The following is a 26,881-nucleotide window of genomic DNA, read 5'->3' as shown; positions in this document are numbered from 1 at the left end:
AATAATATTAATTGTAATGATACGTATTTTATTTTTTTTCCACGTTTGTAGTTGCAAACTTTAGTTGTAAAAAATGGAAAATCCGGAAAACTCGAACAAATACAGATCTCATATCGAAGTTTAAAAGTGACCAAACTGAATATTAATTTAATAATGAGCTATTGTCATCAACACTATCTTAAATTTTTTCATATATATAGCTACTGTTATTATTAATTAAAAAAAATTTTCTTTCATGAATAAATATTTTTTCCACCTCAGCACCATAAGATTTTTACTAGATGACTTTAAAAACACATTAGAACTATTTTTAAATAATTTTACTCGAAAACATTCTAGTTTACTCTTTATTTCACCGTTCTACTAATTTTTTATGGACTGCATTGCAGCTCTGTTTAACACCCCTTTACAACCCAATACCATGGTACCATCCATATTCATGGAAGAACAATTTTTTATCGACGATCATTGAAAAAATAAAAGTGTTTCCTTCATTTCAGTCCTTTAGTGCGTTGGTGACGTAGCGCCCAGCACACCTACCTGTGTTCTGTGTCACATCTGGAGTTTTATGGTACGCTAACAATCCCTATTGAGTCGCAAGCCAGACCATACAAACGAATGCATCCACAACTTCCAGAGACCTGCCTCCAAAACTAATTAAAGGAAGGCTAGACATGCAGTGTGTACTAAACTCCTCAAAAGAGGTGGATTCCAGTCGCTCGTGTCATAAACCGCATTCGATACTTCATCGACATTTTTATCGTAACATTACGTATCAGTGAAACTTGTTCGATTACACTCGAATTTGATCTCATTTTCATCAGGAAAATTACCTCCAATCGCTCGTAACAATTTCATGAGGATATATTGAAAAATCTAAAAGTTTAAACTTTCATACGTGCGTGATTCCATTCGCTTACATTGTATACCGTTTGGCAGTCGCTGGGCCTTCCACGTTCGGCGCTCGGCAAAAGTTATTCGAAGATTTATTCGAAGCCTTCGAATAAAAGATACAGATAAAAGATGAAAAAATTATTCGAAGTTCGAATAAATCCGCTACGAATAGAAAAAATTATCTTTATTCGTCGGATAAATTCTCGACGAATAAAATTATTTATCCGATACTCGTCCAATAAAGATGCTTTTTTTTATTCGAACCTTCAAATAACAAATAAAGATAAAGTATCTTTTATTCAAATTTTCATTTAAATAATTTTTTATCCCAAATAATGACCATCTCTGCGAGGGCCGTTAGCACCGTGAAAGATTTACTTAATATTTAATTGAATTTAATAATTACAAAGAGTGTATCATGAACAAAGTGCATGCACTTGGAACTGTTACAGAAATATGTAAGATCACCCTTTCGATGAAGTATCGAATGAGGTTTATAACACGAGCGACTGGAATCCGCCTCTTTTGAGGAGTTTAGTACACACTGCATGTCTAGCCTTCCTTTAATTAGTTTTGGAGGCAGGTCTCTGGAAGTTGTGGATGCATTCGCTTGTACGGTCTGGCTTGCGAGTCAATAGCAATTGTTAGCGTACCATAAAACTCCAGATGTGACACAGAACACAGGTAGGTGTGCTGGGCGCTATGTCACCAACGCACTAAAGGACTGAAATGAAGGAAACACTTTTGTTTTTTCAATGATCGTCGCAAAAAATTGTTCTTCCTTGAATATGGATGGTACCATGGTATTGGGTTGTAAAGAGGTGTTAAACAGAGCTGCAATGCAGCCCATAAAAAATGAGTAGAACGGTGAAATAAAGAGTAAACTAGAATGTTTTCGAGTAAAATTATTTAAAAATAGTTCTAATGTGTTTTTAAAGTCATCTAGTAAAAATCTTATGGTGCTGAGGTGGAAAAAATATTTATTCATGAAAGAAAATTTTTTTAAATTAATAATAACAGTAGCTAAATATATGAAAAAATTTAAGATAGTGTTGATGACAATAGCTCATTATTAGATTAATATTCAGGTTGGTCGCTTTTAAACTTCGATATGAGATCTGTATTTGTTCGAATTTTCCCGGGTTTTCCATTTTTTACAACTATAGTTTGCAACTACAAAATTGGAAAAAAATAAAATACGTATCATTACAATTAATATTATTATTAATATATATTAATTAGAGATTTTGTACACAAGATTTACATGTTAGTTACATATTTCATATAAAACAATTAAGCTGTACGTTCTAATCCTGGTTAAAAAAATAATGTGCGTTCAGTTTTATCCTAAAAGACTGACCGGTTCTGTGCCATGATAAAGCGGCGATGTTACGAAAGTGGGAACGCCGAAACCCCGGGCGTGAGCACTCTCATTCCTCTCTGTATATAGAGGAAATTTTTTACAGTGTTACTTCCCAGGTGGGACGGATTATGATTTTTAGGGGATAGGACGCAGTTTCGAACCTACCTGCATTCACCGGCTACGGTTCGGGAAATTGAGGATTGTTTAAATAGCTTATATTCTTATTTTCAAAAAAACAACAAAATAATTGATTTATTCAATACTAAGTGCTGAATCAGATATTTTAAATATGATTTTACAAATAGAGATTTTATATAGCTAGCGCATAAACTAGATAGCTTACAAATATTTCGCTTAATAACAATAATATTATTTTTACCGATTTGCTGGGTATAGGGATCGCTTCGCAATTTGTAGACGCCGCAAGTTCGCAATTCCCGCTAGTCGCAATTGCCGCAGGTCGCAGATGTCGCAAGTCGTGATTATTTGTTAAATTGATGGTTCGCAGGTCATTTACAACACTTTGTAGGACTTACTAAAACTTCACTGAAACTTTACTGAATTTTACTGAAACTTTACTGAACGCACTAACGACGTGGCGAATCTAACTGAGTGAAACTCTATAACGGACTGATCAATCGTTGAGGGGAGGGTGGTTCCCTTTTATAAGATGGACAGTTCATTGTTTCACTAGGATGCTGACTCAGGAGTCTCCACTTTGCATTGTTTAATCTTCTACTATTTTAATACATTATGTAGTATCATTTATTGTTCCCCTAGGGGTTACAATTCTTTCCACCTCTCTCTTCTTAACCTAACTCTTAACCTAAATCTTAAACTATGCTTAACCTAAATTAACCTAACTTATCTTAACTTATCTTATCTTATCTTAACTTACTAAACTTAAACTTAACTTAACATACTTAACTTAACTTAACTTAACTCTATCCATAAGAGAGAGAGAGAGAGTTCTTACTCTTACTTACGCCACATTCCCAATTTACCTCTCACACACACACTCATACTATCTCAACTCCCCCCCTCCTCTACCACTCACCCATCCTTTCCCCTCCCCCCTGGACCTCCTCTTCCGGCTGCACTCATTCTTTCCATTCCTAAGCATTCATACCTTGCTCACACCCCCCCGCCTCATCCCTCCGTACCTTCCCTCCACTCCTCTAACCTCCTCATCAACTCCTCTCCCTCTCCTTCATCTCCTAGCACCACCCCTACCCTACCCTGCTGCCCCCTTCCCTCATCCCCTCCCCAGCACAGCTCCCACACATGCTCCCACGTTTCCATCTCCCACCCACAGACCCTACACCTTCTCTCCTCTTCTTCCATCCAATACCTTCCGCCCCTCATCTCATTACCCAACCTAAATCTAGCTACTCTTTGCCATCTACTCTCTCCCCACCCTTTCCTCAAATATCCTGGTATCCCCTCTCCCTTGACCCTCCCATACCACACATTGTATCTCGCTCTCCTTATCTTTTCCCATCTCTCCTCCTGCTGCTTCCTCCTTTCCCTCTTTACTAATTCTCCACTCACTACCTCTGTCCTCTCCTCCATCATCACCTCTGTCTCCTCTGCTGACCAACCTCTCTCTCCCCAGAAACGTCTTCTCTCATTCTCCCACCCATCTACCTCCCCTCCCCTTCTGCCCCTGCCTCTTACCTGTTCTAGGCACATCCTTGCTAATTCCCCCCCTCTTCCCCCCGCAGCTTCTTCTCGTAGCTCCATGCCCTTAACCCCGCCCTCCCTCTCAACAGCTCCCTTTGCAACTCTTCCCTTATCATGTATCCCGGCGTGCACCTCTCTACCCCTAGCACCCATCTCAGAAACCTCTCCTGCAGTCTCTCTATACCTTCCCATTCCTTCCAACCCCAAATTTCCACCCCGTAGCTGATAACCGACCACACCAACCTGTCGAATAACCAAATTCTCCTTCCCCAGTCGTTACCAAACCTCCTCTTCCCAATCCCCCATACTTGTCCCATTATCGCTGCCCCCTTCCTAATTCTATCCTCCACGTGCTTCCTCTGTCCCCCGTCCCTCATAACCACGTACCCCAGGTACTTGAATTCTGCCACCTCCTCCAGCACCTTGCCCTTCCACCTCCATGTGATCTTTTTCCACCTGCCCCCACCCCTTCTGCACCTCATCACCTTCGACTTTTCCACATTCAGTTGCAGCTTCCTTTCTTCCAGGTATCTCTCCAGGCCCCTCATCATACCCCTCATGCCCTCCTCATCCTCCGCCATCATAGCTACATCATCCGCGTACGCCAGCGTAAAGATTTTCCTCTCCCCTAATTTTACTCCCCCCCATCCTCCCTTCTCCAGCACTTCGTCCATATCCGCCAGCATCAATGTAAATAGTAACGGGCTCAGCGGGCACCCCTGCCTCACCCCCCTTATCGTCCAAAAACTTGCCCCCTCCTCCCCTCCCACCCTAACTTTACTCCTCGTCTCCCTCAACATCTCCTCACATCTCACAACCAGCCCCTCCCTTGCTCCCCTTTCTCTTAAGGCTTTCACCAATATTTCCCTGTCCACCGCGTCGAATGCCGCCTTCAGATCTACAAAGAAGATCACCATCTTCCTTTCCTTCCTTCTCATCTGCCTGTTTAGGAGATAATTCAGCACGTATATATTATCTACGCACCCCACCCCCTTCCTTCCTTGTTTAATCTTCTAATCTTCTTGATATTTTCTAGCTAATGTGTCGTCACTCTTACCATGAAGTCAACATCCCTTCTTGTAATTTAGTATAATTAAGACACCCTTTTTGTTTATTCGCAGGGTGATCTTCACTGCGTGTCTTGCAGGAAGATAAATTGAAATCGATTTGCGCGCTATCTTAATTCTATTTGTTTATTCTCCTCGCGTGACATCATTGGGTTTGAACAATAGTTCATAATATATCTTTATCTGAAGTTTTATTTGTCTTATTCATTAGTGGTCAAACCACCGGACGCGACAACAGACAATTATATTTACCAATATAGTTACTAATTTTAACAAAAAAAAAAATTTATTATTAAAAATTACCAAATTTATTTTTAAAAACTAACAAGTTTAGAACAAAATTAATAATAAATGAACCATATGTAAAATTAACAATAATAAACTTAAACAAATTATAATACTAGTGAATAAAATGAATAAACTTAACAAAACGCTATTCGCTATCCGAGTCATTCTCAGTACTCTGCGACCCAAAATCATTGACTCTCGTGATCTTGCACATCTCGATATATCCTTACATTCTTATTACTTTTTCAATAGTTATAAAACATATATTAAAAACAAATTAAAAATACATGAAAATGATTGATATGTAATTATTGAAAAATTGTATTATGCATAAAAATGATTATTATATGATTATTATTAACAATTTCCATCCTAATACGTATGTTTTGCAAAAGAAATGTATTTCAATCGTGATATACACGAATATTGAACTTTTCCAGTAAATTCCCCACTGTAACTGTGGCGAACAAATGGCAAAACTTTTTACAACCAAATTTGTTTACAAATGTATACTTATTGTTAATTATTCACAGAAAATGAAATTTAACAATATAGCTAATACATTTAAAAAAAATATAACAAATTTTCCACAATAGATCCTAAAGGAAAGGTATGGACACTTCTTAAAAAGTTTATAAAATTGAGAGTCGCAAAAAGTAGCTGACAAAACTATGAAATTCTTAAACTATAATAAAAGTAATGTATCCGAATATGCATGAATCTCAGGATATATTTTGCCGTTTTTGTTTTATGTTAATTTGAAATTTTATATGCAATTAACAAATAAAACCACCGTTGAAAATTTGTACAAAAAATAAATCTACTTTATTAAATGTATAAAGAATGCATATTCCTTGGTAAGCACTTTCCATTACACAGAATTATTATTGCACACTCATTTACAGTTAATATAATATTTTTCGATTTTTGGCACTTTAGAGAGTGCCTCCATGGCCAAATTTTTCTAAAAAATCTAAATTTGGTTACTAATGCATATGTAATGGTAATTAGTCACAAAAAATTAAATAACAATAAAATTAATAAGTTGAAAAAAAATTATTTTTATGCATAAAAAAAATTGTTAAATGATTTTTAAATGAATAATAATATGAATTTCCTGCTAATATGCAGTTCTGCCAAAGGAAATTTTCGTGCATCGTCAAATAAAAATGTAGTGAGATGTGCCGACTTGTCCGCACTGTGCGTCGGTAAGGCAGTCGACTAATTGTCCGATCCTCTCGTATCCTCTCTAGTATGTACAAGGGTATATAGTATACATTGTGGTATATACGAATATTACAATATATCGAAATGCTGTAACAGTGAGAAATATTAATTAAAACATGCCCATAGGATAACTACGTCTATATAGGAGTGAATTTCCTCTCTCCTCGAAATGTAATTGCTCGACTCGCAATTTGTCCAGAGTAGAGCGAATCAGAATCGTGACAATAAGGTGACATCGATACTAGCGTTCACCTCGCATCATCCCGTCATTTATGTGATTCATGTGGCATGGGGCACGGCATGGGAAGCATTTGTAATTGTTTTGTTGCATTTTCAAATTGCTGTCACGGTACCGCATTTATCGATTTAATCTCTATTAAAAACATCTTTAAAGTTACCGTTACTTTTAAGGAAAAATGTACAAAACGATTTGTGTTGTCGTCTTCTTAAGTTTACTTATTAACGAAGGTATAACAACGAAATAAATGTCCGTTGTCTGCAGGGTGTGGTTAATTCCCTGCATCTTTCGTTACAATTTAAATAATACTTACAGGGGACAGTTTATACTGCTACAGATGCAATAGTAACCATCCTGGGTGTGGCACACCTTTCAAGTGGTGGTGGTATTGGGGTTAAACTTGTCCAGAATACGATGACAAATGTGTAAAGATAATCGAAAAAAAAGGAGGTACATATGTAATGTCGCTCAAATTTGTATATATACATATATATTCCGCATTATTGCATACATTTCAGCTGAGACAATTATATCAAGGGAATGTTTGAGCTCCGTACGTAGCTTCAGAAAAGATATACTAGCCGATCGCTACGAAGGTTGTCGACCTGCTGCTAAAGATGTTCATTTGGGACATTACGTAAACAATTCCATTCATCAATTGGACATTCATAGAGACTATTACGACGAAGTAACATGGTGTTTCTGTTACTTCGATCACCGATGCAACGACGCCGCTACCATTGCTTTACCAACATTTTTACTGCTATTACTTATCGCCATGCAACAGTTTGCCACATAAAATGGTTACGTGTCGCGCGATGCCTAACATAATCTTGTAAGTTTGTGCAGATTTAGCTTTTACAATCTTAATTGTGAATAATCAAATTTGAATCGTCTCGATTGATTTAGTATTTACATAAACGTAGAAAGTACAACTATTTTTCCAAATACCCGACACAGTTGTATATAGTGTAAATAAGCACCGAACGTAACACAATTTTACTGCACAAAACCAGAAGCTAATCAACGATATTACTGCGCGTAAAAACCATTTAATTTTTTACTCAATAGTCTGACATTCGTATAGTACATGTTGGTTGGCAGCAGAATAAGAATAAGCTGATATTTGTAGTTTGAATTTAGCGGTAATTCCGTCCAAAAATATCTGTTGTAACAACATTACAATAAATAATACTATTTTTATACGAATACTTTTAGTCTCTAAATGTAAATAAGTATAACTAGGATGGCTCTTATTTACTCTCGAAGAAAATTTTCTTGCGGCAACCCCTAGGATACACTTCACTTTTCAAATTTCAGAAAGAATTTTTTGTTTTGATTCTGATGTTTATCTCAATTTCTTTCGAAAACCGATTGTTTTACGAGAAAAAGTAACAGGACATAAAAAACGCAGCCTGTCCAGATCTTCAGGTTTTGTCTACCCAATTTTTCGATACAGTCAATAATTTAGAAGATATTTGAGAATAACGATTTTATTGTACAGATCTTTTTTTGATTAATTGGAACAATCCTAGAGGTTCCGCAAAAGAAATTCAAATGTCGAAAATAAGAGCCACCCTAGTATATACGATAGGTTGTTCTTTAAGAGACTGAACAAAAAAATGTTGTGCAACGTCACGACGACTCTCCATCCGCTTACATTGTATACCGTTTGGCAGTCGCTGGGTCTTCCACGTTCGGCGCTCGTCGGTCCTCGTCGGCCGTCGTCGGCCGTCGTCGCCGTTTATTCGTCGAGCTGGCAAAAGTTATCCGAAGATTTATTCGAAGCCTTCGAATAAATCTACGGATAAAAATGCTAAATACAGTCCAATTTGTACCGTGTTTAGTGTCATTTTAATCAGAAGAATGCCACGAATTAGTTGGCGCAAGTCCCATAAAGAAATCATGAAAAATAATGAAGCTTTGCAATTGGATTGGTAGTTGTTTTACACCGATATCTCGCGACTCTGCGAGCTCGGAACTTCAAAGACCAGCGACCGACCAACAGCCTACAATGTACGCAGATGGAGAATCGAGCATTATTGGCAATTTATGCTTTTATGTTTTTAATCAGAACAATATGGCCGACAATATGGAAACAAAAGAGCCGTACGACGCACCTGTGACACTCACTCACACACAAACACGCCGAGTTTCTTCGAGCATAATTTCGCTCCGAAATTTTTCAACATATATAATTAAAAAACTGTAATCTTGATGAAAGTAAAAATTATTACATTACAGTTATGATATCTGCATTTTTTCTATGGGATAGAAGAACGTATAAATGGGAATGTCTAAATATTTTCGCACAGATTATTTTTTCATCCAGTGGCACAAGTCTAGGGGATGTTCCACAAAAAAATCTGCGAAATAATTTTCGTCAACTATAACTAAGGTCCACCCTAGTGGACAGATTACGGCTCGGCTAATAACAACGGCACGCGGAGCGGGAATTGCTGCCATGCCGGAGTCCTTCTGCTTTTGTCGCGCCCTGATTGGTCCGAGTTTTTCGTTAATAATTCCTCAACGACGCGACGCTGCGAAGAATATTTTCGCAAAGGATAACATCTGGCCCCAGGGACTGAGCTCGTCGTCTTCCATTTCCTCCTTCTTCCACTCTGATATTGTACTTGCCACAGAGCATTCTCATTACTGCGACAAACGAGCGTATTTTCGCAAAGGAAAAAGTTTCTTCCAATGATCTCAGGAATCACCCATTTCAAGGAACTGCATTTTTTAGACATCCTGTATAGAGATTTCTCAATGTTTTTCAATGTATTTCGATTTCTCTCTCTATGTGGCTCGGTAAGAGGTTCTCCTTGGATAAATTGTATCATTGCTTGGAAACTGGTCATGGCTGCATCACCTAATAATACTAAAGCAGCAGCTAGTTCGGGGTACTTAGTCTGATATTGGAAACAGAACTGGAAAAGATGTCTCTTTAATTTTGGGGTTAGTCGGAGAGTTGGAGCATAATTACTCATGAACTCATCAGACACCATGAACGTTCCTTGAGGAGCATTCATGGTAGCAAACACTGCTCTCCTCCTGTTTGCCATATAGGCTTTCCTCTGTTCCGTGCCTATTGCCTCTGTTACGTCACAGGTAGGACGGATTACGATTTTTATGAGATAGGACGCAGTTTTGAACCTACCTGCATTCACCGGCTACGGTTCGGGAAATTGAGGATTGTTTAAATGACTTGTATTCTTATTTTCCAAAACAAACAAAATTATTGATTTATTCATAATTAGGTGCTGAATCAGAAGTTTTAAACATGATTTGACAAATAGAGATTATGTGTAGTTAACGCATAAACTAGATAGCTTACAAATATTTCGTTCAATAATAGTAATGTTAATTTACCGAGTTGTTGTGTTCGCTTCGTGGTGTGGACACCGCAAGTCCACAAGTCGCAGGTTCCGTAGATCGCAGTTACCGCAGGTCGGGAATACCGCTAATCGCAGTTGCTGCGGTTCGCAGGTCGCAGGTTGCAGCTTTCACCAATTCCAATTATCACTGGTTTTGAACTTTATAAAACTTTCACTGAATTTGAACTTTATTAAAAACCTTATTAAAACTGAAATTGACACTATAATGGACTGGTCCGGTCTAAACTTTATGACAGAATGATTGGTCTTTGAAGTATTGGTTCCCTTTTACAGGATGGACAGTCCATTGTTTAAATAGGATATTGATTTGATCTTTTATCTAATGCGCGTCATTCTTACCATGGGATTAGTGTGCCTTCTTGGAACTTGGCGCAACTGGACACACTTTCTGTTTATTTTTCGGGGTGACATCGATCTTTGCTGCGTCTCTCGCAGGAGGATAATTGGAATTGTTTTGTTCGTTATCTAATTTTCTAGAAATTTTAACGCCTATCTTAATCCTATTTATTTTCTTCTCCTCCCGTGACATTATTGGGTTTCAACAATAATTCATAATAATTCTTTGTCTGAAGTTTTATTCGTTTGATTCTTGAGCGGTCGTGCACCACCGGACGTGACAATAGCAGTGGTGGTGGAGGGTGAGAAAATGTTGGAAAGTATTTGGCAAGAACACTTCGCATTTTCACCATACAATATTTATTGATAATTATATCTTACGAAAAATACATAGGTTAATAGAGAGAAAAAATTTAACGCGTAACATCTTTTTACTAGAGCAGTCGCGATCTCTTTCTCAACAGTCGTTCTTTGCGCACGCGCTCTACTTTTACCAACCGCGACAGCACGTGAAAACCTAACCTACGTATGCGATCAGGAATACCAACAGAAAATCACCTTACGTATGGCATAATGGGAAGACGTGTTCTTTGGGGAGATATCCGACACTGTGGAGATCTCGAGTCTACATGATTTAATCTCAGCCTCTAGTTCAGAGGTAGGGATAGATGGGAGGCCTTTTAAGACCATGACTGGGTTTCGATCTGAGTTCGCGCTGAATGTGAAGAAGGGTATGTCCGTTTCCGTTAGGGATTTCCTGAATGTTTCATATTTGGCACAGTCAAAGAATTGTATTCTTATTCTGCGTCCAAGAAATTTTGCTGAGTATGAGTCTTTTCCAACGTCGGCGTTCATGCGTCGGTGGAAGGCAGGGATGTTTAAATCAAAGTTAGAGAGATAGATAGGCGGACTTCGAGGTTTCCTGGTAGTGGAGAGTACATATTGTTGAGCAGGATTGTTATTGACAGGGGAGGTCGGTCTGTTCATTTGCGGGACTTCAGGAATATCCATGGAGTTAGGGTTATCCAAGAAGGACGTGAAGACGTGAAAACGATTTTGAGTAGCGAGCAAGTTTGGTGGTGGAGATTTGCTTGGAGGCTTCTCGAGACTGGGGGAAGGTTGATTGTTGAGCGTTTTATTTCGGTGTGAGGTCACCACGAGGAAATCATCGTGGTGATCCTTACCGCCGGCCTCTTGAGAGGAAGTTTCCTGTGAGGAGGATGGATAGACCTGCGGTGGGTTGGACGTGTCCCGAACTTGAATGATTGAGTTGGGGTTTATGAAATTGCCTGTAGTGGTTTGCTGGAAGAGTAGATGAGTATCAAGAGTAATTGGCTGTGGTGTATTTGATATGTTTGAGTCGTGGTGACTGCTGGGGGGCGTTGGGGAGATGGGGGGGGGGTGAACTGATATTCCCGGGAACACGTCTTCTACATTGCGGATTTTATGGACTATGGTCCTTTTTTGGATAATTTGAGATTTCTTTTTACTCTTGAGCAAAGAGAGTCGGTTCCCGGTGGGAGCTAGGGTGGGGTTTTTAGGGATCAAGGTCCCAATTCAGGCTATTTGAAATCGCAGAACGATCGCTGGTTCACGAAGGAACATACTATGTTTAGTGGTGAAGGTGAACAATTAGTGTACAATAATGAGGAGGAAAATAAAATATAATGTATTATGATATGTGTCGATAGAGTGAAATAGGCAAAGTTAGAGTTATATTTAAATTTAAATTTAAAAGTTTGATGGAAACCCGAGCCGAGGGTTCGGGTTGTCGCAGTGTAGGTAAATAGGATGACAAGCTTCAAGAGACCCCGCAGTCGGGCGGCGAGCACATACTACGGGGTCTCACGCGCGCGTGTACTCGCACCGCATCATGTCCGTAGTATTGTAAGGACCTCGATGTAGGGTTAAGTATTATTGTACGCGTTCCGTCTTCATGCACCGCGTTTCAGGTAGAGGCCAGCTGTCCACCGAGGCCCCAGGAATTAGCATCACGGCCGTTCCGTCACGCCGAGCAGCTCAATAAATACCGTTTCACCAGACTAACCGTTAACACGTTCGCGACGGGGTGTACCACCGGTGGTACATTCTTGTCTGTCCCATGGGTCGTGGTGTACCACCGGTGGTACATTCTTGTCTGTCCCATGGGACGGGATATGAGCCACCGGTGGTACATACAGAAATGTCCCATCGGGCGGGATGAGCCACCGGTGTTACACGCCTGTGTCAATGTAATATGAAGGAAATCAAATACTCCGAAACAGGGTTCACCTTGATGTTCAGTAATACTGAAGGGAGTATTCCCTTTGGAATCAGATCCGCATGAGTTCTCGAAACAATGGGAGCGAACATGCGCCCAAATTCCCCTGAGGCTGTGTCAATGTAATAAAAAGGTGATTGTTGTAATTAACAAATTTATTTACATATTTATATACATAAGAGAAGTATTTCTTTCTGTGAATTTCTTCAAAACATTGTATTCACAAAGCCGGCTCATTGTCGCACAGAGGGCAAAATGTAGTAACGCGCTTGGCTTTTTGTGCGGCTATGACGGTGTCCACGCGTTCTGACAATTTTTTATAACATTCCCTATATCTGTTTCTAAAATGGAGGTTGCTATTCTTTAGTTGTCTTATTGACATTTCTTCAGTTGTTAATAATTATCTATAACGCGGCAATGGTTCATGTACCACCGGGGACTCCGCCCGCCCGATAGGATCGAGTACAAAAACAGGCCCGCCCCATGGTGCGGCCAGTGAATTCAGGCCCCGTCGCGAAAGTGTTAAATGACGCCCGAACAGGGACTAGAGTAGGAGAATAGTCAGCGTCGCGCACGCCTATACGGAACTAAGGAGTGCAAACGTAGTTTTCTTTTGTGTTTATAGATATATTTTTTTAAATTAAGTATTGTAACCATGAGAGTAGTCTGGATCTACCGCCTCTCAAAGGATCAGTTTATCCGTGAGCTTCGAACGATCGGGACCTACGACTCGTAGCCTACGTCCGCCGGAATCCTGTGGCCTTTCCTGACTAACCGAAGGATGCACCGGAATGCAAGGAGGAAGTCGACCAGACCAATTACTTGTAGGGGTTCCAGGATGACTCAGCGGCAGGTCTCGTCCGTACCGACGTTTTGACTGCGTTCCGGGTCCGCTCTTACCGACCAACCTGATCTCTCCTGTATCTGAGGAGGCTCCTCCAGCCACGCAACTGTCCCCGACCAGATGTGGAAATGGGGTTGTCATTTCGATCAGCACGACTCGCACGCGTCCCTGAAACGCGTTCACAAGCTCCAGTGATCACACCGCCTGAGCGACCAGCGGTTACTACAAGGCTTCCCGAAACTGTTGCGGCGGGACGCACAGCTCTGGTACCACAATTCCTGACCGGCTATCTCCTCGTGGAAGGATCTGGAGGATTAGCTGCGACAGTTCTATCTGCCGCCCGACGAACGGCGCCACCTCGATCAGCAGATTGCCTACTGACACTGGGCAACCACCGAACCCATCGTGCACTACATCACCGCCCTCATGACTTTGTTGCGGAGGCATGGAGACTATATCCAGAAAAGACAACTTAATGCCCTGCACTAGAACATGAGAGCCGAGTTCCAGCTGCACATTCGCCGTAGCTCACGAACGCCACCCAGATTATCCAGCGCGTCGGACAGGTCAAGGAGATCCTCTGCAAGGTCCACCGGGAGTCATGTCCCGCTCCGTCCATTTGTAAGCCCCCTTTGGGCACACGCTAGCCGTAAGCAGCGCATACAACCGTAACACGCACTACTGGCGGTCCAAACAGACGGGACACACGCCCGCTTCGACTGCCGAAATGCACCGGCGAGGTGCTGCTCGTTCTACGGCAAAGACGGCGTCTTGCCTCCCCGAGCGAAGCCACCAGGGAAACAAGCCGCGGAACGGGTCTGATCGATCGATAACAACTGAATCTACATGTCCGTCGTCGCCGGAAATGACCAAACGCAGGCGTTCGTCGACATCGGGACCAGCAGCTCGTTCCTGAACACGTCCATGGCCCGCCAATGCATTCGCTTCGGCTGACGAGTCGCAGAGGAGAACACCGCCGCCACTAAGGCTGACAGCACCGAAACCGGTCTGACCAGCAGTATCGCCGAGACCGGCAGCAGTAACGACATCTCCTTGACGCACCAGTACTACATCATGGACACGCTCGACCACGACGTACTGCTAGGCATGAACGCCCTGACATAGCTCCACCTCGACCAGGGTAACAAGCCGGCCAAGGAACGTCTGCGAGATCGCGGTCCCAAATGAACACGCCAATCTGACACCGAACAAGAACCGGCAGCTGCACGTGCTCATAGCCCGCAAGCAAGCCATATTCGAGGAGGTACGCAGCGTAAGATCGTTGGCGCAGCACGAGATCCGAATCTTGGACCCGACGCCGATCAAACAGCGGTATCGGCACCGCAACACGGTAAAATTCTCGCCGATAGGGTCGTCCAGCCTCTGCGAAGCCCGTAGAGCTCATCCATCGTGATCGTCAGGAAGAAAGACGGGAAAACCGCTTCTGCATCGACTTCTGCCGCTCCACCGGTTCTGCCGACATCACTCTGTACAAGCTGCGCGGTGTTCGTTACCTGTCGTCCATCGACCTAAAGGACGGGTATTCGCAGGCACCGCTGACGCCCGCCAGCTGACCGTTAACCGCGCTCACCGTACCAGGAAACGGGCTCCTCGCGTTCGTGGTCAGGCCCTCGGCCTTCACTCCGCGCCCACTATCTTCAGCTGCTATTGGGCCAACTCATCTCGCCGGACATGGGAACGTACGCGTTCGCCTATTTGGAAGCATCGTCGTCGTGAGCGTGTCCTTCGATGAACACGAGCGTGCCCTTACAGAAATCTTCCTGCAGCTCCAAGCAGCGAACCTGCGGTCGAACTAAGAGAAATGTTATTACGCGCGGCCGCAGTTAACATATTTGGTGCACGTCGTCGACCAGGACGGCCTCCATACCGACTCGGATAAGGTCGCCGCTGTTACCATTCTGGCTCCACCGTTCAGCGTGAAGGGGCTGAGCTGGTTCCTGGGACTCCTCTCCTGCTATCATCGTGTCCTGCTGGACGTCTCGCAGACCGCCGCACCGCTGATCGGTCTCCTGAAGACGCATTCAAGTGGAGATGAGACACACCCCAGCAAGCCGCCTTCGACGAGCTCCCAAGGCGTGTTTCGGAATTGACCGTGCTCGCCGTTTCAGACTGGGAGTAGCACTTCACCGTACAAACGGACACCGTACATCGCCTACGCCAGCCGCACACTCAACCAGGCACAGCGGAATTATTGAGCGACCGAGCTCGAGTGCCCCGCCGTCCGTTGGGGCATCTGGAAGATGCGGCATTATTACCTCGAAGGGTAATACTTTTCATCGTGCTGACCGACCATCAGTCCTTCAAGTGGCTCGAGAAGCTCGACAACCTTCCCGACCGGCTGGCATGCTTGACAATGGAACTTGGACACAGAGACTTCAAGAACTGTTACCGCCGAGGTCCAGAAAATACCGTAGCCAACGCGCTCTCCCGGCAACCGCTCCCGACTTGCTGAGTCTGACCAGCCAAGCGGTCTCCATGGTACCATCAGATAGTCAAGATTGCTGACCACCTAGAATACTGTTTTTAGGAGGGACTCCTCTGCCGACACCTACTGCACCGTCCGCATTGCATCGCGTCCGTATTGTACCGCGCCCGTATCGTTCCGCGACCGTAACATTGTAAGGATCCAGGCGTAGATTTAAGTATCACTGTACGCGTTTCAACTTCATGCGCCTCGTTTGCACTCCGCGCTGACAACTCGTTTCTGTATGTAGCAAATTAGAGGTCAGCTGCGCACCGAGGCCTTAGGAAACAGCGTCGCGGTCTTTCTGTCGCGCCGATCACAACAATAAATATCGTTTTACCAGACTCGCGGCTCTGGTTTATTTCACCTTTTCCACCACCGCCCTTTCCCCACGTAACCCTGGAGTGTTCGAACATCCAGCGGAAGGCAGCGCGGAGTAGGTCTGTTATAAAGTACATTGCGGTTTTTCCGGCCTCTAACCAAAATTTTATATTTAATCCTCTGTCATTTAACATGTACCATGCTTTTTCAATGATAGTGCGTTTCACTCGTTCCGCCAAGCCGTTCTACTGTGATGTGTACGGAACAGCTGTTTCATGTCTAATTCAATTTTTTTTAAAAAAGATTTCCACTACATTATTTACGAACTCCTTCTTGTTGTCGGATCTGATTATTTTGATTTTTCGACTTCGTCTGTTTTCCATCCAAACGGCAAATTTTCTAATTGTTCTTGTATCTCCACATTTATACTTTACAAAGTACCAAAAACAAAGTACCAACTATAACGAATATAACACACACGTCTCCTTGAATTATGCCAAGAATTCCGTCCGCACGTTGTATTCCGCTTCGATCGAGTTGCAATCTTGTTAGCTTACATTTTATGCATGCTATGCATGGTCTTGTACAGGACTCTAAAAATTACAGTAAAATTCACTTGTTACAATAAAAATGACACTAAAATTCACTTATTACACTAAAAATTTCGCACATCATAGTCAGACTCAGCAGACTAGTCCACACAGTTATGTGGTCGAGTTGGCGGAACCTGTTTTCCACCTCCGTTGGGTGACGAAGAAAATGCTGCCACGTCCCCGCCGACATGCTTTCGACGGCTTGGCTTACAAGCTGGCGGACATCAGCCAACTTGTAAGTTGTGCTTCGCGCTCTAATGTAATCTTTCATTTTTGCCCATACTAGTTTGATGGGGTTGAGTTCGCAATGGTAAGGGGGAAGCCGTACCACGATATGTCCATGCTTGTCTAGCTTATTCGTCAATTACATTGCGTGGACGTTTATGCTTGGCTGTTAATTGAAGTAGCTCCATTTTAACAATATCTAGTTCTACCCTTTCCGCCTTACCTTCCAACCAAGTAATTATATATAATTTTTTCCAACTCGTTGTCGGATGTTTATCTAATTTAACACTATGGTAAGACGCGTTGTCTATAACTGTCGCAACCCCATCTGGCAGCTTGGGCAAAAAGCTGCGAAACCCATAAAAAATGCGTCGCCATTCATTTCGGTATGGTAGTTCCCCGAATCTTTCTTCGCTTCAAAGCAGAGAAGGGCTCCAGGTACAAGCTGGGCTGGTGATCCGACAAGTTATGATTTATTGCTTTCCCTTTCCGGAGGGATCGAGTATTCCCGTGGATAACCCTCTTTCCGCGACATTTCTCAGTCACGTAACCCTAGAATCCACCAAAAGTTTGTGTCTGCCATCTCCGGCGTTCACCACATTTCGTCTAGAAAATATATCGACGGCACTTCCGACCGGTGTATTCGAATATGTCGAATACACTCTTGCCACCAACAAACGATATGCGGTTGATCTATTAGAGCAGTGATGTGCAACCCGCGGACTGCAGCGGGCAAAAAGTAGAACCCTAATACTACGCGCGGGCCGCAATGAAACGATTTACAATAAAACGTTTGTTTTATTTGATCTATTATTTTTTATTATTAGATAATGTATATATGCACAATAATACATAGGTACATGTTATCTTTACATGCACTGTTACTAATTAAATGAATTGAAGTAAATTTTAAAACTCAATGCGATACCTAACTTTTTTTCTCATTAACAAGCTTGTCAATATTGGGTGTGATATTTGAAACTGCTACTCTAATACAATTTTTCAGTTGTTCGTCATCCAATCGATTACGACGATCACTTTTCATAATTTTCATTTTCGAGAATAGCTGTTCACACATATAAGTACTGCCAAGTAAGATCATCATTTCCCTAGCGTGGGTAGCTAGCAATGGAAATTTAGTAACTGGAAACTAAAGCTTATAAAAATCGCTAAGATTGACATTTTGAAATTTATTTCTTATTTCTGTGTCGCTTTGTAAATCAATTACTTCGCAACTTTAAATTTAAACTTGCTTGTAGTTGATCCGTCATGTCATTGCGTAACTGTCCTTGCAAATTATTAAATTTTAAAGAATGTTTACTTTCGTAATGTCTCTTAATATTATATTATTTCAACACAGATATTTGTTCACTGCATATCACACAGCACAGAAATCGTGACCATTTGCATATATAATGAAATATAAATTTAATTTAATTATATATTTTGAAATTTTATTTCATTGGAAACATAATAAATACTCTGTACATTATGTACAGATATTATTATTTACATTCACATATTTATATTTACAAAAAAACTTACAACTATTTACAAAATGACACAACTATTTACAAAATAACTTACTACTAAGTCTGTAAAAGCGCAAGAGAGAACTCTTAAACGCGTTACGAAATTGCGTCTTCCACCCCCTACAATCGCGTAGTAGTGGGCGGTAACAGTTTAATATCTTAGCCCACTCCTATAACCCACAGCTTACGTCGAATATCATGAAATTAATCACACGGGAATTTGTTGGTAAAAATAGTTTCTATCGTTATGTTTTCCGACTAGGAAGTGCGATATTGTGTTTTAGTACGAGAGGGAGTCCCTTCCAGCACGTGTTGACCGTGTGTTTTCCTTCGTGTATTCGTTGGACGGTGGTCATAAAGTAATTAAAACTTGTCGGAGAAACTAATTTTTACGCTGACCTCATTTTTAGAGTTGATCCCAACATCTGGCTTTACCCGTCGTAAAATTGATGAATTTGAGCTGACGAGCAAACGGTTGAACACCTTGTAACAGACCTGGCTGCGCCAGGCCTGTTCCGAGCCGAACACGACCGACGGATACCGAGATCCGCCGGTACCCGCGAGCGCCCCCGCGAGCCCCGCAACGCCGAACCGATCTTGGCGGGAACCGGAACCCGTCATGATGCGACACCGGCGCGCCGGATGCGGGACGACACCGGAAAAGCCGGCCGCGAACCGTACCGCACCGCACCCCCTCGCCCGGCAAGACGAGAGAGACGAACCGGAAAACGCTCTCTTTGGTTTTCCGCCGCGATAACGATCAGACGTACTTTCCCGATCCGACCTCTAGCCGCCGATACCGACCGCCCGATCCCGACCGGAATCGTCTCTTGCGACGCCGGGAAGCCGCCCGCTGAATACGACTCGCGAGAGTGTATTTATACCCGCGAAATTGTAATCGCGAGTGTGCCGATTTTTCCGCGACCCGTGAATCCTAAATACGCCGCTGCGTATTGGACCACCTGGAGGGCCGACCCGAACGCCGAGCGATCGAGACCCGAATCGCGACCGCCGACCACCGAAACGCGAAGCCGGGACAGTGACGAACATTTGGAATACTCGTGTCGTTAATCACCCGTGCCCGACCGTCCGCGTCCCGCCGTAACCCTCGCGTTATCCTGCGTGAACCCTGGCACGGCGAGCCAAATCCGGCCGCGAGGAATCCGTTGTTACGAGATCCGCCGGGAAACGGACTCGTTACAACCTTCTACTTGTATTTTATTGCTGTCCGTCCCATTTCTGCCCGAATGGAAAAAGCCACCAGATTAATTAATAATACGGTACTCCCTTTCGGAGCCATCGGTTCGAGCTACCATATATTAGGTTTGAGGGAATGTTTTGTCGTATTTTAAATAAGCAGTTAATTTTTCTTGCAAATCAAAAACACACGTCGCTATTGAATCATTGGGAAACAAGAATGGACAGATTACCTGAAAGATGTCAACAAGTCCTTACAAATAATGGAAATTATATCATTGCATAATATTAAACATGTATTTTTATAAATTGATTCTAATGTTTTCTTTAAAATACGGCAGAACTTTCCCTCCAATCTAACATATTTTTATAACAGTTTCCAGAACCCAATATTTGCCATTTTTGATGCTCCGCGAATTGTCTAGAAACCAGTCGGAGCTGTCCTATCAAATCGTAAATGGTACCGACGGTCACGTTGATCGCCGGACCTGCTTCTTTGGCTAAATCATCTTTGTTTGTTTCACTATCTTCGTTAACTTACGATAGTTATTCAAGCGAAATTCGTCATTAGTATCTGGGATTCTTTCTATTACTTCATGATAGAAAGCCCATCGCACTATAATAGCATCCGTCTCTTTAATGGTGGTGAGTGACACGTTGTTGAAAGTCGACTTCGTATCGCACATCAGTATCACCCTTGCAATTAAAGCGAGGATCCCAGAGTGCTCGAAGTCTGACATTCCTAAATCTAAATAATCTACATTCATTAGGACTTCTCCTGGTGTTAGGAATGAAGCCATGTAGGCCGAAATCTCTTCCGCCATTGAATCGGAGTATGAAAGCCCCAGCATATCTGTAAAATATCTAGGGCGGTTAACAGACTGATTCGCAAGATTAGTGAATGAACTCCCAGACTTGGAATCCAAGTGAATATTACATCCTGTCAGTTCGGTAATGATTTTGTGTCTCATGTTACAACTAATGTTATGTCCATCCAATGGGGACAATATCTCATTGTACGGGCAGACAGGAAACAGAAAATCCCATTGCCCTACAGACTCGAGCTGCGAACTTACTCTATAATTAATGGAATTCACCACGTCTATCATCTCCTGGAGCTTTGCGTGATACGCCGGCATTTTCGTAATTGCGTACGACATTAATGTGGGATCAGGACCCCCAGACCAAAAGTATGTAGGAGATCGGTAAGAACGGGAGGGTTCCGTGGGTGAGCGCGTTAGTCGATCGGCTACCACCAGTGAGGCCGTGGGTTCGATTCCCGCGGCGGCGGTGCCCTCATTTTCAAAAACCCGGTCTCTAACTTTTCAATATCTTTGACAGCCCGTGCCGGCATGCCTTTGGATAGTCCCGTCTCAGTGCAGTGTACCTCTTTAACTTTTTTTTTTTTGTTAGTAAAAGGAGTGTTAGGACAGAGAAGGAGGGGGTCTCTATCCGGCGAGCCGGAGGCTCGCCGGGTGAGACACTTCTAGGTCTATTTGAGCCGCACCTGGAGGCCTTTGCCTCCTTATCGGCTAATAGAGTAAGATTGGTATTACCAATGGATGTTGGTGAGCCGAGGCTACCTGATTAAGACTCAGGAAATTTGCAAAAACCTGAGTAAGATTGCAAGTAGGGATTGCAATACCGGACCAAAAATGCAATACCGGTATTCGGTATTTTTTTAAACGTTGTACCGGTATACCGGTATTAATACCGGTACTAGGAATTTTCATGAAGGTACAAAAACTCAGTTGTTTAATAGGAAAAAAAAAATAACTAATTTATTGATTCGATATTTTTGAAATGTGATTGTAAAAAACATAATGCATCTATTGAACTGTCATTAAGCCTTGAACGTATTTTTCTGCACAAATTACCTGCAGTTGAAAATGGTCTTTCCGCATCCACGCTGGTTGGTGGTACTGTTAATAATGAGCGATATACTTGCTCTAAATATTTGCCTCGATGTCCTTCATCCTCTAACAACTCGGTCTCTCGTCTGATGGTTTTGGATAAATCTATTTTTTGTATTATTTTTGTATTATTGTTCGTAGCAATTTTTTTATCTATAGCTAATTGTAATTTCTTCTCGAGAGATAATTCTTTTTCGATATCAACATCAACATCATCTTCAACGAATTCTTCTGGATAGGTTTGTGTTTGGTTTTCATAAATGTTTTTGTGGAAATTGACGACGAACTTAATTAAATTTGACCTTGTTAGTTTCTTTTCTTCCTTTCCGTTTTCTTTTTTAAAGTCGTTATAATTATGTAAATACCTTAAAATATTTTCTAGGTCACTATGCCTTTCCTGTATACGAATTTTCAATGCACTGTATAATTCCTCAGACAGTGGCGTGTCCTGATCTTTAAGTGATTGCAACATAAAATTTATTGCTGCATTCGCTGTTAATAAGTTGGAATCCTTCCGACATAATGCTTCCACAGTCAGTTTTATTGGATGCAGAGCTGATACAGTTTTTGATATTAAATCGAATTCATTATCGGGAAAATTAATTTGTAAATTTAAGTCAATTAATGCTTTCTGAATTGGATTTTTTAATTTCAAAAATCGTTCCATCATCAATAACAAACTGTTCCAGCGTGTTTTAGAATCTAATATTAGCATAAGTTCTTTTTTTATTTCAGTAAGTACATATTTTTGTAAAACAGCACTTTTAGTAGGGGAACGTTTAAATATTTTAACAACTTTTCGAATTTTCTTAATTATGGGAAGCAATTCTTGGTAGGTTAATATTTCGTCCTCGTTACTATTATCTTCGTCATATTCAAATGAGGTACTTTCAACAATTGTAGTACTATTTTCTTCATTGTCACTCTCTTCGAAATCAGAATCAGAAGTTTCTAAATCCAGAGTATTTTGCTTCTTCTGCTCTTGATTTTGTTGATATAGCACACTGATTACTCCAAGTTGAATTCCATGAGCATAGCACAATTGCTGATTTGCATCAATCAACTTCCCAACTTTTTTCATCACCGTTGCTCCATCAGTAGTTATGCAGACAATATCTTCTTTTAGAGATAATCCATGTTCCTCCAATTTGCAGTTGACTACTTCTACACATTTTGTAGCTGGCATACTTCCTGAGACATGTGTGAGTCCTATATTCCAAATTTTCTTTTCTGAATGAATATTTATATTTAAATAACGTCTATTTCGTACACTTGTCCATTCATCAAATGTGAGACTAAATTTTGTACCATTTAATTTTAATTCTGTTAATTCTTTTTTCAGAGAATTGCGAACACTGTTACTATAGTTTATAACAGTTCTTCTTATAGTATTAATAGATCTTGGAATATTTTTGAAACCTCTTGCAATCAGTGACTTTCTCAATTCAATTGAAGTACAAAACACTCTGAACGGCAAACCATCTAATGCTGTCATTCTAGACAGAACTTCATCGAAACAGTCGGTTTTTCTATTGAAAAAATCTGTAATTTGCGATGTCTTTGGTTTCGTAATATCATTTTTAGGTGAGTTAGAATTTGTCTCGGATTCTTTTCTTTTCAATAAATTAATATTATGTAGTGTTTTTAAATGTGTATGTAGTCCGCTTGTACTTCGTCCAAAAACTTTAATTATCCTCGAACATGTTTTGCATCTCGCCAGCATACTTTTTTCATCATATAAATAGTAAAACCAAGCCGAAGTATTATCGGCAGATTTTCTATGTTCTTTGAAGTCATTCGTATTATTCATTACGGATAAATGAAACTAAAAACATATACATACGTTACACGTGTAAATATTTTGAACAATGAAGCATAATATATAATGTGTCCTTACCTATGAAAAAGAAACTCACCAATTTAAAAAATATCTAAATGTATAATATAAATATTTAAAACACTGCGCACAATTTCACTAGGACAAACGGAAGAGACAATTCGTTCGCAGTCGAGCGACAACTGAACTGTGTTGATCGAGATACGCGCCTTTACAGGCAGAAAAATGCCTCAAACGTTGTCGTTCATCGCCACAATGTTGCAAAGAATACAGCGGCATCGATACCACGCCGAAAAGAGCGCAGCGGCATCGGTACCACACCGAAAAGAGCGCAGTGGCTTCAGCAGTCACCGCGGCAATGTGCTTTGATCGGCAAGCACAGATACACACATCATGAGCGGCGAACGTATTTCAAATAAGAGCAAATGACCCAAAAAAATATTTATTATTTATAGCTAATACCGAAAATACCGGTATTTTAGCTTAGCAAATACCGGTTTCACGAAATTGCAAAATAGCACGAAATACCGGTATTCGGTATACCGGTATACCGGCATTGCAATCCCTAATTGCAAGGAAGGATGAGTTGAACATCCGTGGCGATAGCCATGGAGTATAACCCCGAAGGGCTGTAATAGGATTTTTATCCCGTGGTTCCGGAGGGTTTGTGTAACAAGCCCAAGAAAGTCGGGAATGCATCTATCTAATTATAAGATGATGTAATGACCTTATAAAGAAGCACCCATGAGGAAGGAAGGGAGCATGATAAGCATGAAGATATTAAGCTAAGATAGTTTAGATGAGATTAGAATGCGAGAGGAAATGAAACTTTAATTTTGTACGGTATCTTGTCTACAGTGTAACTCCCCGTTAGTTTGACTAACGGGTTTTCGTGCTCGGAGACATTATAGTTAGAAATCATTTTGTTTATAAAATTATTAATCAGCGGTATGGATGTTATTTGATGTAATAGATTTGTGGGAAATCGTTTATCCTTATTTAGGATAGTTTTTAGGATTTTAGACTGAGTCCGCTGTAGACAGATCCGGATAGAGATAGGGGTGGCATAATACCAAATGAGAGCCCCGTAAGTGAGCACGGGTCTGAGGCACATCAAATAGGTGGTTAAGCGAAGCTTGAGTGGTAGATGCGAAGAAGGCGCAATAAATGATTTTAATGTTGCGAAAGCTCGTAGGGTTTTATTTGTGCGATCCTTCAAAGCAGGAGACCATAGTAATTTGTCATGCAGGATAACACCCAGGTATCTCACCTGGCTCGCCCATCTCACAGGTTCGCCATTTATCATGAATTGATTTTGCTCTTTAAAAGCGTCCGTACGAGATCTCAGAGCCTTTGAAAAAAGAATGGCTTCTGATTTAGAAGGATTTGGTACTAGTTTCCAGTCGCTGAAATATTGTATTACACAATCAAGGTATCTTTGCATTCTACGAAAGTGGGTCAGTCGACCCAAGTAGAGTATATTGCTGTGTCATCAGCATATAACGCTTTTTCACACAGGGACATTGAGGGCTGTAACGGTTGCGTTTTCCTTACGCGAGCGGTTAATCGCGAGAGGAAGGAATTCTGTCCTCTCCTGGATTTGCTCAGCGGCCAGGGTCGGCGGAGAGGACAGCGGGTGAAATAAACGTAGGCGGTTTTTAGCAAAAGATGTGTTTTATTGTCGGCGGCCTCTTGCCCCGGTTAGTGACGACGGTTCCCGGCTGGCGGGCTCCGGTACGACGGCTGGCTGTAAGCAGCACGAGAAACGACAAGTTAACCTAATCTTACTTTAATCTAACCTAATATATGCGTGGTAAAATTACGACGAAACGCGGAGCGAGCGGAGTTCGCTAATATGACGGTAACGCGAAGCGAGCAGGATTCGCTTGTACGGCGGTAACGCGGAGCGAGCAGGATTCGCTTGTACGGCGGTAACGCGGAGCGATCGGGACTCGCTATTTTACGGCGGAAACGCGGAGCGATCAGGATTCGCTGGTACGGCGGGAACGCGGAGCGATCAGGATTCGCTGGTACGGCGGAACGCGGAGCGATCAGGATTCGCTGGTACGGCGGGGCCGCGGAGCGATCAGGATTCGCTATTTTACGGTGTTTCCGATTCGGTGGATTTCCGGGATTCCGGGTCTAAGGCTGGTCGGTGGGAACCACCGCGGCTCGGCGAGATGATAGTGAATCGATGTTTCCTCGCTGATGGCCGAGCGCACGGTGGCCGCGAATTTACTCCGACTCCGGACCGACGGGACGCCCCACTCGTCGCCCCCGAATCGGATCGCGGTGGGGGTCGCTCGCACCCAGGCGAGCCCAGAGAACGAGCTTCCCGTCACCAACGTCGTAGCTCGTGCAAGACGAGCTCCGAACGCGGCTGCGATCCGATGAGGACTGCCACGAATGTGACGCGACGCCTGGTCGCGGACCGGTGAGCGAATTTCGCAGGATCAGCGGAAAGGAATCGGGGAGGGGGGAGAGAGCCGGAGCGCGCGACGAGCAGCAGCGCCCGGAGACACTGCTCCCGTCCGTCTGCTCACTCGAGACCTCCTCGCGGTACTGGTGTCGCTCGCACACGGAAGAAGCCGTAGTACGGGTCCCACCAAGCACCAGCGTGTTCGCCCACACACACGGAAGAAGCCGTAGTATGCGTGTTCACACGCGGCTGCGAGTGGCGAAGAGCTTGGGATGATCCCCGTTGAGCAGCTCCAAGCCAACTCCGCACTAAACTTTTTTTTTTTTTTTTTTTTTTTTTTTTTTTTTTTTTTTTTTATAATGAGTGTTAGGACAGAGAAGGAGGGGAGTCTCTTTCCGGCTCGCCGGAGGCTCGCCGGGAGAGACACACTTCTAAGCCTATTTAAGCCGCACCTGGAGGCCTTTGCCTCCTTATCGGCTGATAGAATAGGATTGGTGTTACCGATAAGTGTTGGTGAGCCGAGGCTGATTGATTAAAACTCAGGAAATTTTCAAAAACCTGAGTGAGTACGCGAGGAAGGATGTGTTAAGCATCCGTGGCGAAGTGCCATGGAGTATTACCCAAAGGGCTGTTATTTCGGATTTTCTCCCATGGTTCCAGGAGGGCTTACAAGAACAAGCCCAAGGAAGTTGGGAATGCATCTACCTGACTATGAGGTGATATATTGATCTTGTAGAGGAGCACCCATGAGGAAGGAAGGGAGC

The 26,881-nt window shown here is 42.4% G+C and overlaps 1 protein-coding gene and 1 pseudogene across 3 annotated transcripts in view; both read left to right on the top strand.

Moving 5' to 3' along the window:
• Positions 1–26,881, top strand: part of LOC143360931 (neuronal calcium sensor 2) — a 602,579-nt gene that overhangs the window by 130,490 nt on the left and 445,208 nt on the right. The gene's annotated exons all lie outside the window — the stretch shown is intronic.
• On the top strand, positions 6,640–8,181 carry LOC143361075 (UPAR/Ly6 domain-containing protein crim-like; annotated as a pseudogene). The gene is made up of 3 exons (XR_013083406.1): positions 6,640–6,990; positions 7,076–7,210; positions 7,279–8,181. The product of XR_013083406.1 is annotated as a UPAR/Ly6 domain-containing protein crim-like (transcript).

Source organism: Halictus rubicundus, chromosome 14 (genome assembly GCF_050948215.1).
Source record: "Halictus rubicundus isolate RS-2024b chromosome 14, iyHalRubi1_principal, whole genome shotgun sequence".
Taxonomy (NCBI): domain Eukaryota; kingdom Metazoa; phylum Arthropoda; class Insecta; order Hymenoptera; family Halictidae; genus Halictus; species Halictus rubicundus.
The sequence above is the reverse complement of the archived record's forward strand: the minus strand, read 5'-3'. Positions and strand labels throughout refer to the sequence as shown.